The sequence below is a fragment of the Botryllus schlosseri genome, chromosome 2, assembly GCF_051294905.1.
Source record: "Botryllus schlosseri isolate E-star chromosome 2, Bs_hap1, whole genome shotgun sequence".
Lineage (NCBI taxonomy): Eukaryota > Metazoa > Chordata > Ascidiacea > Stolidobranchia > Styelidae > Botryllus > Botryllus schlosseri.
In genome coordinates this window covers 880490-904546 of record NC_137237.1, presented here as the reverse complement: position 1 = coordinate 904546, position 24057 = coordinate 880490, and the positions used below count along the sequence as shown (strand labels likewise).

The 24057-nt window shown below is 40.3% G+C and overlaps 3 long non-coding RNA genes across 3 annotated transcripts; 1 reads left to right on the top strand and 2 right to left on the bottom strand.

Annotated features, from left to right (window-relative positions):
* The first annotated feature begins 6197 nt into the window (after positions 1-6197).
* Positions 6198-8800, top strand: LOC145432856 (uncharacterized). Its single transcript, XR_013912988.1, has 2 exons — positions 6198-8067; positions 8139-8800. It is a non-coding gene; the product is annotated as an uncharacterized LOC145432856 (long non-coding RNA).
* Positions 8801-10362: 1562 nt separating this feature from the next.
* LOC145432857 (uncharacterized) lies at positions 10363-13565 on the bottom strand. The gene is made up of 2 exons (XR_013912989.1): positions 12241-13565; positions 10363-11636 (listed from the first exon to the last, which is right to left on the bottom strand). It is a non-coding gene; the product is annotated as an uncharacterized LOC145432857 (long non-coding RNA).
* Positions 13566-21878: 8313 nt separating this feature from the next.
* LOC145432895 (uncharacterized) lies at positions 21879-23263 on the bottom strand. Its single transcript, XR_013912992.1, has 2 exons — positions 23008-23263; positions 21879-22089 (listed from the first exon to the last, which is right to left on the bottom strand). It is a non-coding gene; the product is annotated as an uncharacterized LOC145432895 (long non-coding RNA).
* Between the last annotated feature and the right edge of the window lie 794 nt (positions 23264-24057).

Below are 24057 nucleotides of genomic sequence, written 5' to 3'. Positions count from 1 at the left end.
AATAATGTTATTTTCAACTGATTTGTCGATCTTGTAAGGAGGTCAGGGCATGCGTAGATCGCGCAGTCATTGAAATGCGATGCGTGCAGCACGTGGTGCCACATTGATTGTGGGATTACCAGTGAACTCAACCCTAATATCCCACCTCCGGCGACCCTAATATCCCACCTCCACCAACCCTAATATCCCACCTCCATCAACCCTAATATCTCGCCTCCGGCAACGCTAATATCCCCCCTCCCCCATCCCTAATATTCCACCTCCGGCAAACCTAATATGTAATATCCCACCTCCGGCAACCCTAATATCCCACCTCCACCAACCCTAATATCCTACCTCCGCCAACCCTAATATCCCACCTCCGGCAACCCTAATATGCCACCTCCACCAACCTTAATATCCCTCCTTCCCCAACCCTAATATCCCACCTCCGGCAAACCTAATATCCCCCCTCCACCAACCCTAATATTCCACCTCCGGCAAACCTAATATGTAATATCCCACCTCCGGCAACCCTAATATCCCACCTCCACCAACCCTAATATCCTACCTCCGCCAACCCTAATATCCCACCTCCGGCAACCCTAATATGCCACCTCCACCAACCTTAATATCCCTCCTTCCCCAACCCTAATATCCCACCTCCGGCAAACCTAATATCCCCCCTCCACCAACCCTAATATCCCACCTCCACCAACCCTAATATCCTACCTCCGCCAACCCTAATATCCCCCCTCCCTCAACCCTAATATCCCACCTCCGACAACCCTAATATCCTACCTCCACCAACCCTAATATCCTACCTCCGCCAACCCTAATATCCCCCCTTCCTCAACCCTAATATCCCACCTCCGACAACCCTAATATCCCACCTCCACCAACCCTAAAATTCCCCCTCCCCCAACCCTAATATCCCATCTACGGCAACCCTAATATCCCCCCTCCCTCAACCCTAATATCCCACCTCCGACAACCCTAATATCCCACCTCCACCAACCCTAAAATTCCCCCTCCCCCAACCCTAATATCCCATCTACGGCAACCCTAATATCCCCCCTCCCTCAACCCTAATATCCCCCCTCCCTCAACCCTAATATCCCACCTCCGACAACCCTAATCTACCTCCGCCAACCCTAATATCCCAGCTCCCAGCTTTAATTCAAAATTGTTCGGGGGCGGAATTCACCGAGGTCCATAGTATTCGAGAAACACCATGAATACCACAAAACAAACACGTAGAGTATGTGAGCGTCACGTTATCTCCCCCGCTTACTCAATCCGTGAATACAAAATTTTCCGAGGGCCGAGTTCACCGAGGGCTGGGTTCACCGAGGGCTTGGTTTGTGAGGCTGGGTTCACCGAGGGCTGGGTTCACCGGCAACCATATTAAATTAGATCTATAGCATTAATATTGCAAGAACTTGGAAATTGAATCAAATTCTGAATTTGTAAGAAATACATCACTAATCAAGTTTACGTCAAATCGGAGTGCCTTATTGTTAGTATAAACATGATAATGGTAAATGTCTGCACAACAAGCTTGGCTTGCTTCGCGCAATACAGCTCTCCTGTTGCATTATCAGGAAAACAGGAGAACTCTGATTAGAATCAAAATATGGATCATGGAAACACTTCACAAATTAGATAAGAATTAAAATGAAAGCATATAGAAACATATCAGAGATTAGAAAAGAATTAGATTACCAACATTACGCCATAATAGGACAACAAGAATTATATTTCTGGTACGCGCATAGGCCATACGTAATTCACTTGCAAATTTGTCCGCGATGAAGTACTGTATCTCATCAATGGCTTTAACTATACACTTCACAGTTCACACAGCTTTACCGATCTAATGCATTCGTAAAGAACCACGGCGTCTAGGATAAGAAACTAAAACAAGACGTCCCAGATTAGGACAGTATGATGAAATCTCTCACCAATCCGGCAAAATCCCGACTCAACCGCCCATGTTCGAGCTCAGTGACATTTTGGCGCCGACGTCAATCACAGTTCAAACCACGTGCCTGATCGCAAAATGGCTCACTGCGCTTTTCCTGGAAAGCGCTGAAAGCACAGTGAAAAATTAATTTGTTCGGGCTTTTAAATATGCGTGTGCTAAATGGTAATTAATTAATTGAAATGGAAAAGAAATTGTGAATAATTATCTCATGTAAATCGTACGAATAGATTCGAGAACTAGGAAGTCCGCATTTTCAGTAGCTTTAGCTCACTGGTTTTAATCCATGTTATATTAGAAGAGCTTCTTGGAGGTACAGAACTTCAATATACAATTAAATAGTATATTCATATTGAAATGAACCCGAATATTTTCGGCTGACACTCGTCAGGGGTAATCGTCAGCAACTAGTAGAGAATTGGAAAGAACATTGTATATCAACAATCGTATCACAAAATATGACGTTCTCTCATTCGAAATTTCATGCTGGTGACGTCATATTTTTTGATACGATTGTTGATATACAATGTTCTTTCCAATTCTCTACTAGTTGCTGACGATTACCCCTGACGAGTGTCAGCCGAAAATATTCGGGTTCATTTCAATATGAATATACCATAGCAATTTACAACGTAGCTACGTTGTAAATTGCTATGAATATACTATTTAATTGCATGTTATATTATGTGTAGAGAGCGGATTGAATATTCTAAATTTTAGCTTCCAGAATTAATTTCGTAATAGCGAGGTGCCTAAATATTATTCCAAATCTGGCAATATATCGAATTCACTGGAGATGTACACGATCAGGATTTCGGATTGTACCCGGACAGGAATCCAGCTAAGATTGGATCATTATTGCCGGAATGCTAGATCCGGACAGGATTCTAGGGTGCGTTCTAGGTGACGTTTTCGAAATGATTTCAAAACCAGTCGCGAAAACAAGACCGTTCGAAGTGAACCTGGTTTCGGTAGTGGTTTCAAAATTACCCCGTTCCGACTAGTAGTTTTCGCGCCGATGGTCTCGAAAACCCAATCGTTCGCAGTGTGTCTCGCTTGACTACGGAGGGCGTTCGTAGTGGCGCGAAACACGAAATTATTTTCGTGCTAGCAGGCTACTACGAACGTGTGTTTTCGTGCTTGTTGCTGACGCGAAACTACCTGTTTCAGGTGGCAGGAGCGGGTCAACATTGATAATATTTGTCATGGAGGTGGCAGTTATTGAATAGCGGTTCTATTGAATGGGTTTGTCATGGCAATGTTGTGTATAATATGCATTGCATATGGTAGTTTGTAGGGATATATAATAGGCCTACACTGTATATCCAGGAGTATACACTAGTTCATATAGTAATGATATATGTTTTGCAGAGTGTTTTTATTTTACATATTTGAAAATAGGCTATACCAGTGTAAAGATGTCAAGGGGTACAATTTGGAGCGAAAGGGGAAGTGATGCAGTTGGTAATAGCTTGGTCCAAACCTGAGATACAGAGTATGATTACATCAATCCGGAAGAATGGGGACATTTTCAAGCCAGCAGCTCAATTTCTCACTACACTACAGCACTGCAGATGCCTCAGGACGTTCTGCGCCAGAGATATCCCTGGCATAAGTCAAGGAAGGTGCAGAGTAATTTCCTGTTTGTCGTCATACTTACTACCGGAACCTTTTTTACAGCCTTGTTGCAACTATCCTCAAATATGATGGAACCCTATTTGAAGCAATACTGAAAACATTCTTCCTCAATAACTGCTCAATATAAAGCGAATCTTTCAGTGAACCGATTTTTTGCTATTTTGTCTCACTGCTGAAAGAAACAGGTGACGCAATGATGTTTAGCATCACACACAAGCAGGATGTGAGGTTTCATTGGTAAAATTGACAATTGAAAATTGCCAATTAAGCAGCATGTGATGTAAACATAGGGTTGCAGCTACATCAGTATCCAAGTTTAAATGAGTTTCAGCATCTCTTCCAAATGGTTGCCGCCACCTACATCAACTGCATCCAGATCTTGAATCAGGTCCCTTGCAGAGGTGGTCAAAGTAGTCACCGTGGCTACTCAAGTAGAAGTAACGCCGGAATTTCTACTCAAGTAGAAGTAGGAGTGGTGGTTCAGAAGTAAGTAAGCATTCTACGCTTATTTTTGCCTAGAAAACTGAAAACTGTCAAGTAGAAGTAGAAGTAGTCTAAAATCATAACTACTTAAAAAGTAGTTTGAGTAGGCAAAATCTACTTCAAGTACTTCAAAAAGTAGAAGTACTTCGTTACTGACCACCTCTGGTCCCTTGCTATGGAGCATTTCACAAGCCCCAATTATCAGCCTAGTGTTGGTCGGACAAGCGTCGCATCTTCTAAAGCCACAGGGATTTGAGACGATCAAAAGTTTGTTCAACAACCATTCTTGCTGAGCTGTGGAATAAATAGGATAATATTTTACAGACCGGGGATTTTCGAAAATTTATTACCAGGACTAGAGCAAGAAAGATATAAATCATTTCACGTCAGTGACTTTATAGTCAATCTTAACTCTTCAATGACAATTTATTAGGAAGGCACTAGGCCATAATTGCTTCTGATAGGGGCATTAACAAGGATTTTTCTGCAACATCTCCTCTGATAGCTTACCTTGTTAGAACAGACGGACATTTATTTTTCTGCCAGGCATTTATTGTCGTTGTCACAATTAATCTTCCTACGACGTGATGTTCTTCCTCTCTTGCCGCATACATATACGGATGCTGATTCTGTCGGGCATTGATTTTGACTACTGGTACTTATTGCTTAATTACGGATCACACATATGGTAAATAATCATAATTACTGTAAAAAGTAGAGTACGTTACTATAACCAAGCAAGCTATCTGTATATCACCGACTATCAAAACCTACCATACCTAGCATCTACAGGACGCCAACGCACTATAGTACTATACTGTCTGACTACAGCAGTGATTCCCAAGCGCGGCCCCCAAAATATATTAAGAAATCGATTTATGACAAAAAATAAATTTTATTTTTATAAAATACTCTTGCCCACTTCGTGGTCGCTTGACTAAAAAAGAAAAAGAGGCTCAACTCCCGGAAAATACAGTTTTTCTTTCACATCAACAGGTGATTGACTGAAAAAAGGTCAACTTTCCGGTCCAGCTCCCGAAATAGCCACCGTAGCGTTCCTACAGTGCTGACTTAATGTATATCAGTCGAATTTGGCCCTATGTAACCAAAATCCTCAAAAAAGAAGACAAAATCACAAAAAACAAGACATCTGGGCGTCCTCCGAGGACACTTCAAAAAATAGGACAAATCATCTTTAAAGAGTACGTATGGTAACCCTATGATAACTAGATGTGCAACACGTGACTCACGGTTGAATACGCAGAGATGCATACTGCTTAGCCGGCTAAAAGCAGCATAATTGGCAGTCTTATAGTCAGGACCGTAACTGCCGCACCCCAAACCCCCCAATTGAGGGGGCCGAGCTCGAAGGGGGCCCAAAATTATTTCGTGAATTAGCATAAATTATAGAGTATTTTTAGAAAATTTATGCAACAAAATTTTTAGCGCTCCGCGCGATTTCTATTCGCCACATATCTTAATTATTGGGTACTTTTCCCCAAGAAAAAATACGCAAGATTTATAGAAATGGGCATATCAGCGTTTGCCTTGACCGCACCACAACGCACCAAGACATATAAAGTTTTAGGCCAGTGGTTCCCAAACGGTGGGGAATTCCCCACTGGTGGGGAATTTCGGTATTTCTGGTGGGGAATAGACTCACATTTGAAAAACTCTTTACAGTAGTATTCTCCTTCATTAAATGTCGTTTTGAAATGCCGACCGAATATTTCATAGCTTATTTACAATTCAGCGATTCACATTATCAGTGCTTCCAATTAGCGAGAATCGCCTGGATAGCAACACGCGATCTCCAGAATAGTTTTATTCATTTGTACACCATCATTAGTCACGAAACGTGATGATGGAAAAATTCTGATTCGATGTAATAAGAGGTCATATTCCTGAACAATGAATATGTATTCAAGGGAGATCGTGGACTCGCTAATTGATAGCACATTCGGACTCGTTACAAATGAAATTACATATTTATGTTATTTCAAGTTATTTCAGTATTGTGCGAAAGTGTAGTTAACGGCGGCTTATATATATAGCACACATGAGTTCGTCAACATCAGGAAGTTTATCGGACCCATGTATTATTCGGCATTTACTTAAAGGGGCACTGCACTCAAAAAATGATGTGGTCTCAAATTGAAGGGCAGAACGAAAAAAAAATTTTGGCCGCAGCCGTTTTCTTCAGAACGCCACCGTAATGAAGCTGCAATTTATTGAAATTCCCAGAGTTGCACCCGGCTGCAGCTGTCGCGGCTCCGGGTAATTTCTTAACCCGTTACATGGCACGATGACTTCATCGTCGCACTTGCTCGACGCGATTACGCAGTCACGCAGAGGACGAACTTCAGATAGTTGCCAGCCGATGTTCTGAAGCAAATATGTCTTACACGCCAAGGTGGTGTAGATACGGCGTTCCACGGACGATATTCAGTCACTAGATTTTTCTCGTAATCGGGCCTAGTGTATTCTATTTCTTGAGGGCAGGAATAGATCATGTCCTATTCTTATGTTATGTATAAAACATTTCCATCACCAATCAGTGTGCCCCCTGAACATTTCAAAATTCAGAGCAGTCATAATTGATTTTGCATTCAGGCTGGAGATGTAAGATGAGGGTTTGAGAGTATCTTAAAATTATGGCTTGGGGATTAGTAAGATTACAATATAATGAATATATATGTTTTAGGGTCAGCTGCGGAGTTGTGGGTTCAGGTTAGGTTTGCGTACCGTTGGATTTTGGTTAGGGATGATGAATTTTCCTACAGTACCCGAACCACCAATTTTGAATGTCATGAATTTTGTCATGTTCATGGGGAACCCTGACTGGTGGTATATTCGTGTTGTGGATAAGAAATTACTGTTACCCTGAGAAACGGCTAGCATAAAGTGCTTTTCAACCTGTGTGACGGTTCGTACTTGTGCGAACGTCCTCCTTTCTCGAATCCAAAATATGATAACCCTACCCTGTAGGAAATAGTGTGTGATGCCAGTGTTGATTTGAATGCAAAGTATTGGAATTTCGGCACACATTCATATAGCGTTGACATAATACGTCGATTTAGTGGAAAAGTGATATTGTTGCGAGTGAATATTGTTCATGGGTTCGCCCTTTAAGCTTCGAAAGAAATCACTGCACGATACCCGCGGAAAAAGTAACGAAGACCTTGAGAAAAGCGGAAGTGCGATATCTGATTTTTCTACTGCAGTGATTTTAGTATTTGATTAATCAGCAATACGATACACTAAATGTGAAATAATGATGCTCTGTACCTACACGAAGGTTTACAAATACAAAAAGTGATAAGCTTTTCATTTTCTTTATGTGTAATAAATTCCAGCTGGCTGGTGCGAATTAAATTTTTTTTTTTTTAAAAAGTACGAATGGAGCTCAAAAAGGTTGAAAAGCACTTGTCTACGGTATTGTCTTGCTCTACTCAGAGTCTTCGTAATAGTGAATAGAATATACATTGACATTATAGCAAGCTGCAATGACATGGAGAAGTTGTGCCGCTACATCGTGTGATGTCAAAAGGAATGACGAATCGCATACTCCTCATAAAATTCCTTCTGAAATTGTACTAGACGACAGTGGTTTAGTGCCATAGGAGTGCTCCAGCAGTGTTGCAATGGAAAAAGTTGGTATGGAGCGTGCCTTGGATGCATTACTTGCTCAAGGTTTGTCGATTGAAACCGTAGTGACTGACCGGGCACCAAGCATCAGGGAATTGTTGAAGGATAAATATCCATCAATCAATCACCAGTTTGATATGTTGCATGTCTGCAAAGGTAACTGAATACTGTTATTATTTAAATCTTCTTTTGCCTTACTAACCATTTCTCAGGACTGAAAAAAAAGTTGGTGTCTCTGGGTAAGAAGAAAGGTATGGGAAGACTTACTACTATGGACAAGAAGCATCACTAATCACTTTTGGTGGTGCTGTCAGTATTGTGGTCAAGATAGCAGTGTAAGTCTACATATCAACTATGTCTGACATCACATATTAGGAGCTTTTTATATAACAATATGCAATTGCAGGTGCTAAAAAGAAGATGGTTATCTCTTCTGCATCACCGGCGAACATGAGTGGACAGTTGACGGGGAGACATATTCCTGCAGCTATGGCACTTTGACTGGGGATCAGTGCCTAAGAACTAGATGGTTGCAATGTGGATCTCCTAGTTTCAAAGCATTGAAATCTTTGATAGAAAATAAAAGTTTGATCCGGGATTTGGAGCAGATGACTCCGTTCAAACATACTGGTAATTTTTATGACTCATCACATCTGCACACCAGTTATCGGAGCATGGTCAGATCATTACAATTCACGCCTTCCTTTTTTAGGATTAGGTCAGCAAAAGAGTGGATCTTGAAAAACATGTATGAAGAGAAGACGAACCACTGAGAATCGCACTGGCATCAACTTTCCCAGTAACATTTCAAGAAGTGTGCATCCAGTCAGCATTGCACCAGAACCAGCCCCCTCTAAAGAGGAATTACTTTCAAAACGTCGTTCTAGAACGTGACTTACAATACATCCCTATCTTCGAGTTGAATGGCATGTGGTGCAGTGCTGCGTAGCTTACTAGCTCAATTTCATTCTTCCACACTGCCTGACTGCCCCGTTGTAAAGTGGGCTATATATAGTCATCGGACGTTTCTTTTTTATTATTTATTTTAATAAATAACGAGTAAGCAAAGTAGTGATGTATCAGGCAAAGCAGCCATTCGTGGAATATAGAATGCAAACAGTTCCAGTTCATTGTCTAATAATACAGTAACGGAACTGATTTCGACTTAGTAGCCGCAGTGTTATCAACTTATCAATCACAGTTCGTTTTCTATCGGCCATTTGAAACCGACATACAGTCCATCCTGTTTTTGCTACCCAAAACGTCGCCATCAATAAGACACCAAGCGATATTGTCTGCAATTGGAAAATATCAAAGTATATTGCAGCAATAAAAAAAATGCTGAAAAGTAATAGCAGCATATATATATGACGGAGAGTATAATGCTCCCAATTTATAAAGTGTAGGCATTTATATAAAAGCATGCGAGAAAAGGTAAAGAATGCAGGAAATTGCCGTTTATATCCAGGAACCATGTCATAAGTCCCAAGACCCTGTCGCTTACATATAGGTCCAATACTAAACAACACAAAATGTTCTAGGACCCACTTGTTAGAAAGACTTATGCCAGGACCATGTGGTTGATTGTTATGTAGGAGAAAATCGTCATGTTCTGCAGTACATCTTGAAAATGACAGCTGTATCTGCATCAATATACAACTGTAACGGCATCTCAGTAGCATTCAACTGGCAAATACTATAGAGTCATGACAAGCTCCAGACACAAATCCTCCTGACCTGACACCGTACGTTGAGCGCCGCCTTGGTGTGCAAGACATGAGTCCTTCATAACATCGACTGACAACTATCTAAAGTTCGTCCTCGTAATCGCGTCGAGCAAGTGCGACGATGAAGTCATCGTGCCATGTAACGGGTTAAGAAATTACCCGGAGCCGCGACAGCTGCAGCCGGGTGCAACTCTGGGAATTTCAATAAATTGCAGCTCCATTACGGTGGCGTTCTGAAGAAAACGGCTGCGGCCAAAATTTTTTTTTCGTTCTGCCCTTCAATTTGAGACCACATCATTTTTTGAGTGCAGTGCCCCTTTAAGAAAATTGATGCTACCCCGCAACATTTGGAAACTTTGGCTGCGCGCCGGGGTAGATACATATCTATTTACGGAGGCGCGTTTACGGTTACCAGTTCACCGCTGCATTAATTTTATTGTGTGATGATCAATTCCTGACATGGACAAAGTCTTCATTATTGAAAACCTGACTGAAAAGAACCGCCAACTCTTCTTCGATGCCAGGAAATTGAAAAGGGATCATGGCTACTCATACCTCTGGACAAAGTTTGGAAGAGTTCTGGTGAGAAAGAATGATGATGCATCGATTCTTCAAGTATGCAATGAAAGTGACTTACAGAAGATCAAGTGACTTCAGTACAGATGTCCATTTTATCAAGAAATAACTCTCAAAGATGTCCTCTACATCATCACGACATGATACGGTAATTGCTATTCCTCATGATAATCAAATGTTAGACATTTCCAAATTTAACTTCAGCAATGTATTTGAGTGTTACTCCTCCGACATTGATGACATTGCACATAAACTGGATGACATAGGGCACCGTGAAAAAGTTACTCTAATGCACCTCAACCTTAGATCTCTAGCTAGTCATATTGATGACCTTAGCGACATGATTTATAGCCTGCATAATGCACCATCTATTATAGGAATATCCGAAACTAAGTTACCCAATACAGATGCTCCTGATCTTAATCTTGACGGTTTCGATTTCTATCATTCACCATCCCCCACAAATGCTGGTGGTGTCGGCCTCTACATAAAATCGACTTATCCAGTTTCGCTGACAGATACTTATGACCTAGATGTTCATGGTGTAGAGCAAATATGGGCCAAAATAGCTCATCCTATCGGCAATTCGCCCTCTTTCATAGTTGGTGTTATCTATAGACATCCAAGTCACTCCTTCTCAGATTTCTCTGCGGAACTGAGCCGCACATTGTCATTACTAAATTCTCAAATGAAAACTTTTTTCATCCTCGGAGACTTGAATATCAACTTACTATCTACTACAACGGGAACTCTTGACCATTTGAATATTTTGAACTCTCACGGTACGACTCCTCTTATCACTTTACCGACTCGAGTAACTCATCACTCTGCAACACTACTTGATCACATATACACCAACCTAACTGCGTGCCCTATTCATCCTCTGGTTATCCGGAATGATCTTACAGACCATTATCCAGTTTTGGCCGATGTTGTTACCAAATCTCCACCATTTAAAAGTAGTTATGTTTATAAAAGACTACCTACAATGGAGTCCAAGACTTCATTATTAGTTGAATCATTCGACTATTTTCCTGGTAATGATCTACAGCCGCTCACCAAAGAAAATCTTGATGCTCAGTTTGAGAGCTTTCTATCTCAGATCACTGACCTAATCAACAAACACATTCCTATCCAGCGCCTTACACGTAGACAACGCAAGTTACATCTCAAACCCTGGATCACTCCAGGTATTCTGCGCTCCATTAAGAAAAGGAATAAACTTCATCGTATATGGATCACAAATGGTATTGAATTAGACCGAATCAAGTATAAAACATATGCAAATAAATTAAACCAGATCAAATTCAAGGCAAAAAAATCATACTTTCACAAATATTTCAATCAACATAGCTCAAACCAAAAACAGATGTGGCGTGGGATAAAGAATCTCATCAATCCTTGCTCACATAAATCAACCAAACCATCCCAAATTATCGATGAAAATGGGCTGGTGATATCTGATCCTGCATCTATAGCATCCACTTTCAACAAATATTTTACATCAATTGGTCCAAATCTTGCTTTGAAGTGTAAAAATTCGCACAACAGATGCATCTTGCCTCCATTCCAGAGCAATGCTAACAGCATGTTCATGGTGCCTGCCAATGAACCAGAAATACATGATATAATTAGAAATATGAAGGGTGGGAAGGCAGAGGGTTACGATAAGTTACCAGTTGAGCTGCTCAAAGTAATAACACCAGCTATTACACCATACATCTGCCACTTCTTCAATCAGTGTGTAGAAAATGGAATTTTCCCTAACTCACTTAAAATTGCAAGGGTGGTTCCAGTTTATAAAAAAGGGGACAAAAGTGATATGTCTAACTATAGGCCTATATCCATCTTATCTTGCATGGCTATAGTGTTTGAGAAGCTCATCCATACACGTCTATATAAGTACTTTGAACCTCTACTGTACCCTAACCAATTTGGCTTTCGTACCAACTGCAATACTAACCAAGCAGTACTCAACCTTCTTCTTCAATATTATTCAACAATATCTAAAAATGAAATTGGCTGTAGTATTTTTCTGGACCTTCAAAAAGCTTTTGACACAGTAAACCACAGCTTTTTACTCGATAAACTATTTCGATATGGGGTGAGAGGCTCTCAGCACAATCTAATAAAATCTTATCTATCAAACCGCATGCAATATGTTGATGATCTATCTTCTGTCAAGTCTGCTTCATCGTTAGTTACCTGTGGCATCCCACAAGGATCGGTCCTTGGACCGTTACTGTTCAATATATACTTGAACGACTTGATCGCATGCTCTCCTTTTCACACGACACTTTTTGCGGATGACACATGCTTGTATGTCTCGGCTTCCTCTCTTCCAATCTTGCAAGAATTAGTTCACACTCAAATGCATCGAATAAGTTCCTGGATGAATGCGAACAAGCTACTCATAAATCCGTCTAAAACACAAATTCTAATCATTAACCGAAAGCCTAGTCCCGTTACATTCTTCTCTCCATTTTTGAATCTGAATAATACAAATGTGAACCCCATCTCCTGTGTGAAGTACCTTGGAATTCACATTGACGATAATTTATCATGGAAATCCCATATCGATAAAATTACTACGAAACTTTCCAGGGTTGTAGGGATTTTTTCTCGTCTAAGACACAGTCTCCCAAGACCTGTGCTTAGAAATTTATATTTCTCACTCTTTCATAGCCAGCTCAGTTATGGCATAGTCTTCTGGGGACTTAGCTGCAAAACGTACTATTCGAAAATCGAAGTACTTCAAAATTTGGCAATTAAATACATCAGTGCTATGAAAGAACGGGAACGACTCTCCCCCAAATATAAATCCCTGAACATTTTGAAAGTAAAGGACCTTTGCACTCTGGAGGTTGCTAAATTGATGTATAAGTATGATCGAGGTGATCTCCCAAGTTTGTTTAGTGATATGTTCACGCCATCTAGTGTCGTACATACACACCGTACTCGGTCTTCGACTTCAAAAAAATTATTTGTATCTCGTGTGACGAATAGTAAGTGCCGCAGATCAATCATATATCATGGACCAAAAATATGGAATGACATTCCTTTAGCCATGAGGGAAATGTCTTTTTCAGCCTTTTGTCGCGAATTTAAATCTCATTTACTCTTGTCATATTGAAGTTAGTTAGATTTGCATTGTAATTGCCGTATATTGGATTAGATAATCTTATGTTGCCAAATTGTTTCTTTTTCATAATTTGAACTGACAACTCCGTACATTTATCCATCTTCTATTTATTTTTTGTTTTCATTGCATTTCATTCTTTAGTTTACTTCTTTATTATTGTTGCCTGTTACTCTGTTGTTGTTCCAACTTACCACTGTTCCACCTGTTTTTAATTTATTCTTGACGCGAGACTCTATTAAAAGACGATTTTTGTACTCCATCGCTGCAGCTGACTAGATGGTCCCTAAGGAACCGTATCGCTGCAACATGTATTTTGTTTTTGAATGTAATTTTTTTGCTCAATAAAAACTGTCTCTCTCTGTCTCTCTCCGGGGATCTTAACAATCACCAATAGCACGTAAGCAAAGGGTGGCATAAATTTATTGGAGGTAGCACTTTAAATGGTAGATATGGATATAGAGATTTTAGGTGGTCAGTCAGTCAGTATGCTTTTATTCATCTCACCAACAAACACATGTGAATTGGTATAGATTGGGAGACGACGGGGGACCGGTAGGTCTTAGATTCAGTCGCCACCCAGCGGAGTTATAAATGAGTAAATATGGCAAGATCAATACTAACGATTATGACAGTTAACCAATGGACATAAAAATAAACAAAAGTTAAAGTCATGGAAAATCAGCAGTAAGCATCCAAGCATAGTACTGGTATACAATGCACAGTGTGCACAGCAAAAATATGCAGCAAAGCAAGAACAATGAAGACTAACCAAGTGGAACAGTATTACATCACAGTCAATGCAAATCATGGACCATGACAGTATTTTTCAACAACAACAATGACGACAACAGAGGAAGGTGTAGCAAGTGGAACAGTATTACATCACAGTCATTACAAATTATACCTATTTCAGTATTTTTCAACAAGAAAATTGCGGTATTTGATCTTGAACTGGTTGAACTGCATCGATCTATATTCTTCTGGAAGGTTATTCCAGACCTTGGCACCCTTGAAGTTGAAACTGTTTTGTGACAATTTCTTAGAAACTTGAGGTAATGTTATTTTACCTTGAGAGCTAGATCTAGTGCCATATGAGTGAACCGAAGAAAATGTAAGGAAATAGTTCTTGAAAATTTTCCTATTAGAGTAGTATATTTTATGGGGAATAAAGGCTCGGAATAAATCGGAAGTGGGGAATTAGGATAAAAAGGTTGGGAACCACTGTTTTAGGCCGTGTGACATGCGACTCCAAGAAGTGTGTCAGAACGATCGGCAGCGAGAAAGCCTTGGCCGTAAAGGACTGCTTTTATGCTGACCAAAAACTTCGTTATATATACAAAATAAAGATAGGTTTAATTGTCCATAGGCGCCTTAATGACTGGCGCCGAATGTTCTTGTCTTGGCAACCTAAACCTCACAACACAAATACCATCCCGCAGGAAAGAAAATTATATGCCAGTGAAGAAATACCAATCTGAAATCGTGTGATCTTTCAGTTTAGTAGGTTTGGGCAATTCTACATTTATTGATATAGCAGACAGGAGGTCACAAAATAACATCATGTAAAGAAGTCATACCTAGGGGTCCGCCCGCCCGAAGATGTTTAATTTTACGGGGTCTGGCAATATCAAAGATACCTCTCATTCAGCTCTGCCAGTAAATCTGATTACGTGGGCAGAGGACAACCATGATCTTATTCGCCGATTTTATCATGAATTATCGCAATATTCGCGCGTCGCGCTGTCTCACTAAACGGTACAACTTTAATTTCGTGGCAAAAGCGAACAACGTGATGCGGGGTCAGTTTATCACCCTACGGGAGCCCGGGGTCCTGACGAAGTGCTGTTACGTTCCTGCCAACGGGTATACCCCCGGAGATGTTTAATTACTATAGAGGGGGCCTATACCTTTTCAAACACACCTCACTCAGCTCTCCCGGTAAATAAGATTACGTGAACAGAGACAGGATGAGAATTGATAGCAATACATGCAATTCCCGATCATATTGACCGATTCAGTCATGAAACTAAAGAAATTTCTCGCGCGTTTAAGCGCGAAAAGCTGTTTCACTCAACGGACTCCCAACGCAGCAGATAAGTAGCGGTAAACAGTCAACAGTTTTGAAATCTCGCCAGGGCAGTACAACTACTCCGAAATAGCCATGATGACTGTTTGGGTCCGTTTCATAGCCGTAGTATTCGTGCGGCCCCGACCGTACTCTGAAATTCTAAATTTGGCCCTCACACCGAACAAGTTTGGGAACCACACACATGGAACACGGCCTGCACTACGAACGACATAGCTTCGACGCCGGTTTGGCAATCACGGTTGTAAAAATCACGTCTCCGTTCCAAGTGACCAGTTCCTCAAAATAATCGCCAAAACACTTGCCGTTGGCAGTGGTCGTGAAAACAGGCCTTGCGTTCGTAGTGAGGTGTTTTCAGCATCAGACTCGAAAACTTTTGGCACGAAACCGCACCTAGAACGCACCCTAAATTTCAAGCGAATTGAAGTGACATTCTGTTTGTTTATTTACTTCGATATTATATATGAAGTTGTACTGAGTTGGTGTATGTATTGCAACCACAATTTTAGTCATTATTAGCTATGGTTACCATATTCTGGGAATCTGAAAAGAGGACACTTTTCAAAATTTTCAGACTTACAAAATGGAGTCAAATGCGGTAAAAATAGTAAATTTTTCTCGAGTTTGAAGATGTTTGACTAAAAAAAATTAAAAAAAAGGTCATCTTTCCGGCTCAACTCCAGAAATACCAACTTTCTATAGATTTTCCGTTGGTTGACTAAAAAAAAAAGTCCGGAAATACCCGCCAGGCCGTTACTTGAGCGCTGATTTCCTATATCTCATTCCAATTTCCACGTATATTGAACCAAAATTTTCAAAAAAGAGGACAAATTCTCAGGGTTCTAATGACTCGAGTCATGACTCGACTCGAGTCCGACACGAGTCACGATTTTCTGACGACTTGACTTGACTCGAGTAATTTTCTCTAAATACGGAAATGACTCGACTCGATTCGAGTCAATCTGTGCTGGAGTTAGTATTTGGCAAGCTTTCTTGAATACGAAATTAGTTTCATGTTCAACAATCGTCTTCTCAGAATGGTTGTGAAACACGTGTTTCGTCACAATTTATATAAACTTTGTCAATTTTTCGAAGTAGAGAACACTGAATGAAAAGTAAATGTAAATGAATGTAAAGTAAAGACAGTCGGAAATGGGTAAAAATCCGCTCCTAATCCTAAGCTTGCTCATCAGTTTACCGGACCAGGACTATAGACATATATCGATCTTGCCTTCTGACACATGCTATCTCTTTTTGTCGCCTGATGTCTTTTACTTTTCATTCAGTGTGCATGCCTTCTTTTTATATCAGCTAGGCCAAATCGGTATCTGATTTCAAAGACTGCTCCAAGTCGTTTCGACGCCTTCCTTTCTTTTCAATGTATCGAAATTTTGAAATATTTTCAAATATTGAAATGATGTAATTGTTAATAATAAATTGATTTGAAAAAATGAAATTATTGTAAGACACTATAGATGACGATATACAAATAACTATTTAGTTATGTATGTACTGGCATTAACAATCTATTTTCGCTCGTCTTCTCACTCCCGGGGATTCGGCGCTAATAGTAGTAAGACTGGTTCTTCGTTTCCTCTGCAGTTGTTCGAGCAACTTGTCATGATCTTATGACCCCTTATCTGATGCAAAAGCTCACCGAATTCTCTCGTATACTTGAATATATATGGACGAGTCTCTCAATTTGCAGACTTATTATAGCGCAACTAGACATCGAACGTAGGCAACTTCTGAATATACTGTATTGGTTAGTCTGAGAATTTAGTCTTCACACCCCTCTGGAGATTCAGGACATATGCAACAAGACAGTCTAACCCAGTGGTTCCCAAGCATTTTCGACTTATCGTCCCCTTTTCAGGCTCCACACCAATCATCGGCTCCCAATTATTGAGAACCGAAAAATGGGCATACAAACTGTAATCACCGGCGAGTTGACTAAAAAAAGTCATTTCCCCGACTTCACTGCAATACAGCCGTTGTAACGTGCCCCTTCGTTATTTTCACCCCATATCGCCCCCTTCGTCCGTTTTCTCCCCTTATCGCCCTTCGTCATTTTCGCCTCCTAGAACGCCAAATCGCCCCCTGGCGGGCGATATCGCTCACGCTGGAAACTATACTGGTCTAACCCGTGACGGACTGACGATACATGGTTGAGCTATTTTACTACTTCAGAAACGCAAAGTCCCCAATTCCGTGCACCGCGGTCAGGTATCCAGTGAAAAGATACGCCGACTTCCTTTAGTTGACGGAATGCTGACAGCATTTCATTAACCAGTCGATGACAAGCGCATATAAGTTGATGTTTCCAATGGAAACCAGGGCATATGGACAGTCGTGGATTGGAAATTTGACAGACATTGTAGAATTTCCGATAATGCAAGCTGCAACTCGTACTCGTCGTGTGAGGGCCGGGCTCTACATTCAGCGCTTTGAAGGCCACAGCCAGTTTATACACAAAACTGTAACAGTTTCCAACTACTTTAAATTGCCTGATTCGAGCGTCGGTATCAGGAATGATGCCAGAGGACAACTAGAAAATTTTCAGCTTTTCAAAATGTGACTAGAATGTTCGAACCATAGTTACACAGCAGTTTTTCAAATTCGATTTGAATTATGGAATTCGCAGATATTTGTAAATTGAATTCAATTCCTATGAGAAAATAGTACAAATCAAAATCAAGTTCAGCTCATATCAAGTCAGTGTTCAATCTGATAAGCATGAGAATGGCAAATGTCTGTACGCCAAGCTTGGCTCGTTTCGCGCTATACAGTTCTGCAGCATTTTCAGGAAAACCATGATTATAGATCAGAATTAAATTGAGAGCATATAGAAACATTTCACAAATTCGATTAGAATGAGATTACCGGTATTTTGCTATGATTATTTTAAGTAAATGTGCCCCCCATAGATACGAGATTGAGATGATTTTGGTAGATGTAAAATGCAATACTTCGCGTTACCTTGTGATCGTTTTGGTTCAAATTGTAAATTTTGAATTTATCCCACAACATATAGGCGCCCATGCCTAGAGCTCTCAGGCCCAGACATGCCCCTCCTGGGGTTTTCCACTCAGATCTGTTTTTTTTTTAGCAGTAATTGGGTTTCTAGGTTTTTGTCCCTGAAATCTAGGTTTTTTCAACATCATGTTTGTCAGGTCAGTTTTACGCTCGAAAATTAATTATTAGATTAGTGAGATCATAATATTGTAAAATGCACGCACTTTAGTTCGTCTTTGTCGATGGATTTCGCTGTTATTGTATACCGACATAGTCTTGAGATACTGTTTCACTACTAAAATGAGAGGCCTCGGCGTGATGTGAAGGACCTTCATTGCATGGTAACTTCCAGCTCGAAGAAAGTCATATGTTCATAGGGCAAATCATTGGAAACGTCTTACAATTCGAAACGATATATGACTTGAATGCTAGAATTACTCCAATAAATTCGTCGTGTATCGATAAAGAACATGTGACTTCATGGTATATGCACAGTGCATATGGCTAGACCAGGCGTTGGTTGTTATCTGATTATACATTTCGACCACAAGGGACACCCCCAGCAAGCTATTCAGTGGCTGGGTTGGTTATCAGCACATTCGAACGCACCCTGAATTTCATGATTTGGCAGTTACGGCAGTTATTTTTTCGTGTCATTATCCCAGATAAAAGTGATTGTCCCGGGATTATGCAATTGAAAGCTACTTTCAATCTGGTCAGGTCACATAAAATATACGAAAATCACCCTCAAAAATAGGGAATGGATGGCATTCTCCGAAATTTCTAAGCGCAATGATATAATTAATACACTATTACGTCGCACTGGAATCAAAGTGACTTATGTCCAGTTTTCAAATTTTGAAGGTCCATTTTTATGACTTGAAAAAAATCAAGTTTTTGAAAAATTATATATTTTTTCGGCCATATATTGGCTATGGTTATTGGTTATGCCCGTCTCATTGATTCAAAATTGTTCAGGGCCAATATATGGCTGAAAGAAAGTGAAAAATTTGCGTAAAGTCAATTTTCTCAAAATATGTAAAATGGACATGAGTCACTTTGATTCCACTGCGATGTCTAAAATAGGCCTATTGAAGCCGCGTACTAGTCGAGAGGAAAACTACATATTTTTGTGGGATTTTTATTGAAAACCGAGCAAAATGTATAGTATGAACTGTTAGAAATTCGATATGAAAGGCTCCTATGACTGTAGGTGTAGGTTGACTGTCAGGTCCCGATTTCACAGCTATTTTATGTAAATTTGAGTGAAATACAGGATCTGGGTTTATTAGGCCTCCATATCTGGGTTTTTCTGAAATATCCCAGCGGCATCCCATCAGGCCAATCTTCAATCAATCAATCAGGTTTATTAATATTTTCATCGTTTCAAAACATCACAAGACTGCGATACAATGAAAAGATAGGAAGGTGTCGAAACAACTTGGAGTATAGCCTTTAAGATCAGACACCCACACATCTTCAATCTTCTCACTGTCATTCGGAGCGCCTACCCTGAAATCCATTATCCAGAAGAACCCGAAACGTTGGCACGAGCCGCGCGTGATTCAGCTTTCGAGTAGAAGGAAGTCGGAAACATAAAACACTCCAGTACCATTACGTCACTTAATGTTGTGGCAAGTACTCAATGTGAGGCACTTGAGCCTAGCAGACAGTGATATCTTGCTCTATATGTATTGTGTATTCCGTAAATTGAGATTACCGTGAGCTGCAGACGTGTTTTCGATGGTTGTCGGTTGAGGTGAGAGTTGATTGATAGACTTCGCCAAGTCGTTTCGAATGCTTCCTTCCTTTTTAGTATATTGCAATTCCTGTGGTATCTTGTATCGATTGACTTTGTACGAAAATGATACTGAGTTATAGCCGTTGGAATGAATTGATGATTTTGATTCCTTGTTGCACTTAGGCCTACGATGTCATTCATTACCTTCTATTTCCTCTCGCTTTTTGCAGCAATCATTTGAGATACAGGTTCTTACCTCTACGACTCGAAGTATTAGCTTCGTGGGTTGAGGTTATTTGGGGTCGATTTTAATGTATATCCCTCAATAGTTTATCTAGTAACGATGTAAGGTGCTCTTTGCGCAAACACGAATCTGTGTAATCAAGCGATTACGACCGATGAGCTGTAGAATTGACTCTTGCTTAATATATTATACCATTGAATGGTATATTAAAGATCTTCTTCGGGGTACCAGTTCATTGGTTTATTAGCAATTTTATCAGTTCAATACACCACAAAAAATGCGATACAATGAAAAGAAAGGAAGATGTCGAAGCGACTAGGAGTTGTCTATGGAATCGGACACCCACCTTGGCCTAGGCGATGTAAAGAGGAGGCATGCACACTGAATGAAAGTAAAGAAGATAGTATAGAAAAAGGAAGCGACAAGAAATAGGGCGGCATGTCATGGGAAGCGAGATCGATAGGTCAGTCGTGGTCCGGTAATCTTGAGGATGGACTGTATCTATTTAGTAGTAATTGCTTGTATTTCGACTTGAATGTGGACATGCTCGTCGACTGCCGGATGGCCGGCGGGATACTGTTCCACACATCAGGTCCGGCATATTTGATAGAGCGATGATCTTTTCGGTCGATCATATGATATTTGGAACTTCAATATACAATTGATTAGTATATTCATATTGAAATGAACCCAAACATATTCGACTACTCGTCATGCGTAATTGTCAGCAACTGGTAGAGAATGGGAAAGAACATTGTATATCAACAATCGTATCACAAAATGTGACGTCACTGGCATGATATTTCGAATATTCGGGGCGAAGAGAGCGCATAAGCTCAATGTACTATTTTTAAATGGTATTACACGAACTCCTTTGGTAGGCACAGACTTGGTTGGCGTATTTTGCTAAAATATGTATTATACATGACTTGCAGCAAAGGTCCAATTTGACATTATTACAACAGATAAGTACAGTGGGGTGAGTGGCGCTTATTACGCCAAAGCTTTTTCATGCGCCACGGACAGAGATAAGTGTTGTCTACAATATGTTAGATAGTGTTCTACGGTTTCAATAGTGACACATACTCTGCATAGTTGTGCGTCGCTGCATCCGATCTTGTTCAGAGTAATTTGGTGTGCAATGCGCCTACTGTAAAAATGGTCCCATTCGTAAGTTTTGGCTGCATCAATTGTGACAAAATGCGGTGGCTTATACGCAGTGAACTCGTTTAGTTGGTGTGAGAATTAAATGGCTTGTATGGGCTGTTTTAAAAATGCTTCGACTGTTGTCTCAATTAGTCGCTTCCTAAAAACGCTTCAATGTGATGCGGTTTACGCTCCATATGGATTTCGCTTTCGCGTGATTCACTTTTCTGTAGGACTTGACTCGATATAAAGAGGCGCATATTTCCGCAGTCAATATCCTACATGTTTGATGGGCAAATAAGCCACTGCGTTCAGACCCACCGAGAGCATAACTGACAAAATTCTCTCCATTGATACCCGTTTTCTGTCTGGAATCGATCGTGATTTTAACAAAACCTCGATGATATCAATACTTCACTAGCATTGCGTGTCGTGTAGCAAGGAAGAGTTAGCAACAGCTGCGAATATGTTCGCGAAATATATACAGTATAATCATCCCTTGTGGGCCAAAACATTGCTCACGCGCTTAGCACTGCATGTCTCACATTCCAGTACGTATTGTACAATAGCCAGCAAGTGATATAGCAGGCATTCACTCGGAAAACAGTTGCCGGTTGCGATAATGCAGACTCATTCATGTCCTGCAAACGAAGGCAGAGAATTTCGTCGTATTCTTTCACCTAGAAGGCAATATTATAGTTCAGGGCTACTATTTTAAACAAATGTTTACTCACAAAAGCATAAAGTTTACTTAAACCCGCTGTATATGTCATGAAATAATTTACAGCCATACAATTGTGATATAGTGTAGCTATTTAAAAATATTCAGAATAGCGGTAGCACACGCGCTAAGCGATATGTATTCTACTAATTGTTCTGTTAGTCACAGCTAGTAAAAGAATTGGCGTATTCTGGCAGTTCAATCAGACATCAATGTTGTTCTGGCACTTTGCTTTTGCAAATCAACCATAATGGATTCTGTCTTGAAAATCAAGTAAAATTCAGGCAGAAAGCGTAAAAGGTCTGCCAATTTAGTAGCCCTGGTCTGGTTGTCGTAAAGATGCTGAGTTAGGGATTGTCCAATCGATAGTAATACTAATACTTATCCGTAATTCATGCCCGCAAGTGATTTGGTAAGATTACTACGAGACAATTTGTGTCTAACGAGACGCGACGAAATCCATTTGGACGTAATAACAGATGACGGAACGGCTGAGTTTATATTGAGGCGCTACAGAAGAATGATGTTCGATGTTTGGCTCGCAGTGAGAACAGAGCACGGTGTCTTTTTGTTGTGATATCGCGCTGATGTAGTTTCGATCTAAACCAGTTATTCCCAAACTATGTGCCGCTACAAATTTTCAGGTGTACTCAGGAATAATTTTGGAATTTCGGACAAGAACTGCATGCAGAAAAGCAATAGTTGCCTCAATAGCTGATATATAGTGCAGGTGACCACTGACCATGAAACCGATGATGGCATTGTTCATGAGAAGAGTATAGTTGTCATTATAATCAGGCTGCTATATCTCGAAGAAAGTCTTCAATTCGTATCATGCTGTATGAATCAGTTCATAAACCAGAAATGATTTCGTTACCTAATCTGGATTCTGGACTTGCACTGCAACATTGCGTTTCTGAACTTTAGATTGGTGGCCAATCCATTTGGAAGCCATTAACCAAGCAATCTTTCCGCAGCAGTGGAACAGTTCATTGATTTACGGAAGGCCCCGTTTCTAGAACGCTGTTTCTACAACGTCTACTTTCAAATCCCTTACTATAATGAGTACAAATCCAATCAAAATTACAACTCAATGTGCATTGTACATGTACAATGTACAGTACATCTTCATGCCTATCTCAACATAGCTTTTCCGTGTTAGCTGAAATTAACAGCTGTAAACGAGAGAGACTGCTTGTACTTGACGACGGGTTGCGGGTATGTTGTCAACAATGTAGGCCTACTCCAGTCGTACATAAATAAGCACGGCCAACGCATTAACGCGGGATTTATTAAAGCCACGAGTGTTCTACTTTTTTTTCTAGCGCGTCACACGCTGAACTGGACAACTAGATAATTTTCAGCTTTTCCAAACTAGATTAGGATTATAGCTACACGGTATTTTCAAAACTATAATATAATTGGATTGGCTGGATTCTCAAAAACTCGGAACTTGAATTCAATTCCGTCTTAGAAATACAACAAAAGCCAAATTAGGTCCATATCAAATCGGAGTTCATGCTCATAAGCACGAGAATTGCAAATGTCCATACGCTGAGGTCGGCTCGTTTCGCACTATAGAGCAGTGTTGGGATCAAGTCACTACCTTCGAGTCACGAGTCATCTCGAGTCATTGCACATTTTGACTCGAGTCAAGTCAAGTCAATCGATTTTCAAAGGTGACTCGAGTCAAGTCAAGTCACTCGTTTTTTGGAGGTGACTCGAGTCAAGTCAAGTCAAGTCACGAGTCAAGTCACAATTCAAGTCAAATTGAATTTTCGAAGTATGAGTGATGATTCAAATTCATTATGTTTTACTAGCTGTGTTAAAGAGATCAATTGGTCATTTATCTTGAATCAAATAACGAATATAAAGTTAAATATACATGCAAAAATGCGTTGTATCGCATAGCCATAGATTAGATTCG